This window comes from Cygnus olor, chromosome 3 (assembly GCF_009769625.2).
Source record: "Cygnus olor isolate bCygOlo1 chromosome 3, bCygOlo1.pri.v2, whole genome shotgun sequence".
Lineage (NCBI taxonomy): Eukaryota > Metazoa > Chordata > Aves > Anseriformes > Anatidae > Cygnus > Cygnus olor.
In genome coordinates this window covers 16,968,553-16,974,552 of record NC_049171.1, presented here as the reverse complement: position 1 = coordinate 16,974,552, position 6,000 = coordinate 16,968,553, and positions in this window count along the sequence as shown.

Genomic DNA, 6,000 nt, shown 5'->3' with positions numbered 1-6,000 from the left:
CCAGACCAGAAACTGTTCTTATCTGGAAAATGAATTTCTACAATGCTGTGTAAGAGCTCTATTCAACTAATGAACTTCTTTTGTAGGAGAACATGTTTCATATCAATGCTAAAAAAAGCATGTATACGTTTCAGGAGCCATCCTGACTGACATTACGACGGAGCATTGAGTCACATCAGGAAGTTACCATTTGTGGGACATTCCTCACAGTGCACATTTTGGAGAGTAGATAAGGATGATTGGGTTCTTCAGTTTGCAGTGGCTAGGAGATAGCGATGTTTCTGGTCTGCAGATGGCAGGGGAGGAAGAGAGATACCGCTGCTGTCAATGGCATGTTGAAGTGAAACGTGTCCCGTGTTCAGACTGCAAGCATCTTTGTGGAAGAGACCTTGCACAACTCCAGTAACAGCTCAGCCAAAGATGGTATTTCTTATACATATTAGGGTTGACTAAAAGGGCAACCTCCACAGCCCTGATTTCTTACATCTTTTCTCTTTTCCTGACAGGGAATAAAGGAATGTCTTTATCCCTGATCCTTTATTCTGACTCCTTATGTCTTTATTGTATCCTGCAGTACAATACCAGAGGAATGGTGGAGCACGGCACAAAATCTCAGTGTATTTATTTGCTCTTTTATTTTTTTTTACATTTTTACAGAAACAGAATCTTGAAAAAAATGAGATAGAAAGGGAATGTCTATCTGCAGGCTTATAGGCATAAGACAGACCCTGAGGGCTACAAAGGACTGCAAACTTTTTCTGAATTACAAATATTTCAATGTTTCAATATTTTTGACACTGAAATATTAATATTTAAAAAAAAATCTTTTTATATATCCAAATGTTAAAAACTAATATTTTTGCTTAATTTATACCTAGTCGCATCCCTAGTTGTTATTTAACAACGGGTTCTAAAATCTGCTAACTGTTCACAAGTAGTCATGGTTTCCAATGACACCTTCCGTGCCAGTCCCCTCCTCAGTAAAAATGGAGAAATCTTGTGCTATGAAGTGATCATGACTGATTTCCCCCAAGTTGAAACCTAGTTTTGCTAAGCACATAAACCTACTTTTAATTTTAATCTCTGTTCCTGGAGCAGGTAGTGCAAGTTAAAAGTTTTGCTGATTAGAGATTGCCTTAAGCACATCTTCAATGCTTTGCTGAATCAAGTCACAAATGCTGATTAAGATGGAAAGCTAATTCTTATCACAAGGAAGATGAATACAATCTTAGAAGACATCTACTTTTTAAGGTCAGATTCTAAGCCCTGATATTCACTCTCTATCTGTAACATCTCAGAAAACGTATGAACACATCTGACAAACCAGGATGCACATCTGTTGGCCACTCCCGGTTACTAGACAGGCTAACAGATTTGTATCAGATACGCATGTGCATTTCCTGGCTCCCCTCAGTAAGTGACCTACTTGAGCTGCCTGTGTGGAAGGTTACGGTTTAAGAAGCTAAGTTTGTGAATTCCCCTCCTCACGCAGCCTGCACACAGACAGCAGTGCCTGTGAAGCTCCTATGGATCATTTCAGCAGACATCTTGAAAGGGTTTGTGCATGCCAATATCTACCTGAAAGTAAAACCACACCATTAGAATAAATTTAGGACATTCCTTAGAATAAATTCAGAAGATTCCCTGTCAGCTACAGAATAATAAAAGTTCTCCTGTGATTTTACCTCAGTGCGATTCCCATTGGCTTAATGAAATTACAGACAGCAAATCATGGCAAGACTGAATTCAAGATTTGCAGGGAGGCAGTCAACATACCATCCCCGCAATAGGAAATAAATATGCATCAGCTTTGCAGGAGACCTTTGTACGTAGTACAATGCCTCCTAGATCACTGAACAGCCTGTCCTATCACCTACCACCTATATTATAAAATATATGCTGCCTCCCGTCCTCTGAGCACAATTTGAGGAGCAAAATCACCTCTCTTTCTGTCAACTCCAACTAGGCAATGAAACTTGTTATTACCTCCCTCCTTACTCAGCCTCCTTGAAGAGCAGTGTTCAGATTTCTTTTCTCCATGGTACTACATCAGTCACTATTACCAGCCTTCAGCCTTTGCTGGATCTATTACACATCATTCTGTAAAAATGTTCACAAAGATTGCTTTCCATCCCAGGTCAGGATTCGATGCATATCAAGAAGGCCTATAAAAGGAATAGAGCCGTCAGACATCACGTCATGCTGAAACAACCCCAAAAAACAAGTCGGCTTTTTAGAGGAGACAATGGGCTTTGAACTTGGTAATTACCAGTTACTCCTGATGACTGTACATAGGGAAACCCACAACCTCTTCTGTTCATGGAGGCTGCAGATGTAAACCCTTCATTATTGTTGCTGCTATACAAATGTTCTTTTGCTTTTCCGTGTATTTAACCTTTATAATGGCAAAGAAATTCAATCTTTAAATCTGCTTTAATTATATTTCTTCTTGACTGTTGTAATAAGGTCTCTTGAGTGACATCTTTATTTGTGTAAAAGGCAAAAGAGTTTGCAAAAATGGGTTTTAAAACACTACCCTGGCCCACAAAAGTATTTCTCTCACAGGACACAATAGACAAAGAAACAATACAGTGTTTGCCTAGGGAAAAGAAAAAAAAAAAAAAGTCTAAAAGGGAAAGATTTTTCAGGGATCCAGTTAAAACTCAAAGTGTTATGAAGATTACAGATGGCACTGCAACCTGAGAGGGCTTCACAACATGGCAGACCCCTTTCAAGGCTATCTAAATTGCCTCTAGTGTCCAGGACAATATAAGATTCATAAGGCACAAAGGCATCTTTGCTCGTCTCCCGTTAGATGCGTTTTTTTGTGGTGCCATTTATAAAACCATAAGATTCCACTTGTAAAATGACCATATTTTTAAAGATATTTAAGCACCCCAATATTCAGAAAATAGAAACTCAAATAAAAAAATAAAAAAATAAAAAAATAATAATAAAAAAATAAAAATTAAAAAAATAAAAAAAAACTTTTAAAAGTTTGGCCCATTATCACCTGGAAACATGGTCAGATTCAAGGAATAGGTAAATGCAATTTCATTCACTTTTTTTTTTGTCTTTTCATCATCAATATCTTTTTCATATATTGGTCTAATTTAGACTGCAAGCTCTACTGAGCAGGAATATACTTTTACATTTATAGAATGCCCCATAAATTAATGGCACTAGATGTGTTTTTATAATAATAAGTAAGAAAAAAAAAATCAATGATTCAGTGAAATGATACTTTCCTCACACTAGCAATTGATATTAATGCCTCTAGCAATAGCTGATGCTGGCTATCAATATCAGAGCCTCAGAAAGATCCTTGAAATTGTGCTCATGTGTTTCTACAGTGTTTGCATTTTTGGACTCTTGGAAAGTAATTGAATTGTGATAAAGCATTGCAATACAAGATGTCTCTTGGCTCCTTGCTGACACGAAGGCACTCTGCTTATCAGTGAATTAAAGGCAACTTTTTACATTCACATGGATAAATCATTGCTGATATATTACTATTACATAAAATGGCTAGGATATGTGCAACACGCTCAGCTTTTGTTTCATCATACAACTCTTTGAACAGTGATAAAACTGCTTTACCTCCCTTTATACAGGCCTTTTGTCCTCTCCCAGCTTTTCTAAGCGCTTCTCTGGCCCACATTGCAGGACACACAGTGTGGTTTCAGGCATATAGTTTGCTCCAGTGGTATGTATGCAAAATGAATGCAAAACATGCAGCCAAGACAAGCCCTGGCAGATATGGAAAGCAGAGCAAAAGAGATCATTTTGCTGTTAGATCATTACCTTTAAAATCTCTTCGATTTGGTAATTATACCACTAACAGAGGGAGAAGAAACTTTTTCTTCTTTTTTTTTTCCTAGAGATATTATCCTGTAACCATATAGAACTTTCCAGGATGCCTAGTGCCTGTTTGAATGCTCAGGAATTAACTGTTTTATCCACCTATTTACACAGGACAAGGCTGCTAAATAATTAGACCCATAAACCTTCATAATTAAAGAAAAATACGGCTAGCATAGAAACAGGCACAGCCTTTGGTTGCATAAAAGGGCACCTCTAGCTAGTTAACAATAGCCAATGCATTCCTGATCATAAGTGCAATGATTTTAACAGCTGGTCTCATAAAATAGATCCCCAAATTAATACATTTAAGACAAACTTGAGTTGCTAGATTAGGGCACTCTGCTCAAGCAGTGGGAGCATTCGTTAAATTGCGCATCAGATACCTATTGTCTGAATGTGGTACTGATAGTCACATTGTAAATCTGATTCTCTAATATTCTTGGGATGCAATACACTGCATTTTTTTCATCATTTCCTCTACATGTAAACTGATCTCTTGCATTGAAGCAGTACTATTTAAAACAAAAGGATTTGATTTATAGCCAGTCCCCAGCCTCATAAATCACACCTGCAGTGTGGTGCTCTGAGCTCCCTGTGTTCTGCCAGCATTTACCTTTTATAAATGATTTGGGTTTACCTCCCATTGTGATGGAGTCTAATACAATTGCATTCTTTTCTCCCAGCATTCACTCTTGCTGTTGCTCATTATTCCCACTGGGAATTCAGTCCTAGTTTTTGCAAGCTTGTCAGGGGGGAGGGGATTCTTGATGGTGTGTGTGTGTTCTTTTTTTTAATTAAGGAACGTCGAGTTATAAATTTATGTTCAAATTCTGTAGCATTTTCTATCACTAGATATACTATGCAGTGACTTCTTTCCTCCCCATTGACTACGCTTATATTTAAGTTCCCATTTGCTAGACTAATGATTTGGAACTTAAGCAGGACAGCAGCTTGAAATGTCCAACACGCTGAATATTTGACCTTCAGGGTAACCCAGGTACATACATCAGCCACTGCACAGACTGCATAAGGACCTTGAATTCTCACTTTAAAAAGAAATATATCAAAAATAATGCTTTAACACACACACAGCCAGGTGACTAAAGTCCAAGGATTTTCTACTTAAATCTCAGAATCTATGACTGCCCGAAGATGAAGTGCCCAAAAGATACTTATATAATATTTTGCAATTGTGTCTCTACTTCTCAGTCATATTACAGTTCTAGTTGGTTAAGCACAGTACAGAAACTGGGAGATACAAGACTTGCTCCTTCAAGCTGACAGTCTTAAGTCCTCATTCAGGGAATCATTTCTAAGTTATGGCATCACTTAACTGAGACTGATGGAATTTGTGCACTTGATTTCCCCTGTAACAAAACAACAAATGACTTAATTTGTTCAATTAACGACCATCATCACTGCCATTTTTACTGTTACAGAATACTGCTGCTACCATACCTACAGCCAACAAAGAGTTAATTATAGTCTGAGATTGGTAAAAGCCACAAAATCAAAGTTATATGTCGGTCACGGATATTCTATACAGCTTAGGTTCCGTTTTGAGTCCAGCCTTACAAGCTTTTAAAATGGAGTCTGTTATTTGATGAGATGGTTGCAAAATTTAGACTTAAGATTTGGAAGGCAGCAACGTGTGTCAGCTGAGATCAGACTCAGACCTAAAGTAGCTGGAAAAACATTTCTGAAATGAATAGTCATTATTCAGAAAAGCTACTCCTTTTCCAACATAACTCACAGGTGGACTGGAATAAGTGGACCTGTTCCAGTTCAATGAAGGATTAAGCTAAACACTTCTATTTTCAAAGTAGATTAAGTGAAACAAGAAGACATTTTGATTCCCAAATTAGAAGTGTCCATACGTGGACTTATGCAGGAAGAGCTTCTGCACTTGAAACGCAAGCCTTACTGTCATCTAAATTAACTTCCAAATGAAGGCAGAAAGCCTTGAATTAATGAGTTCATTGTCTGTAAACTCATATAGAAGCATTTTTATGAAAAGTAGTCTTCTCAAGTTCATAGTGTGGGCATAAAGATAATCAGTTGTAACAGTTCTTGCTAGGTAATGACTAGCCTAATTTTTAGAACCTATTTTGAACTTACAGTGTCTGATGTATAAAA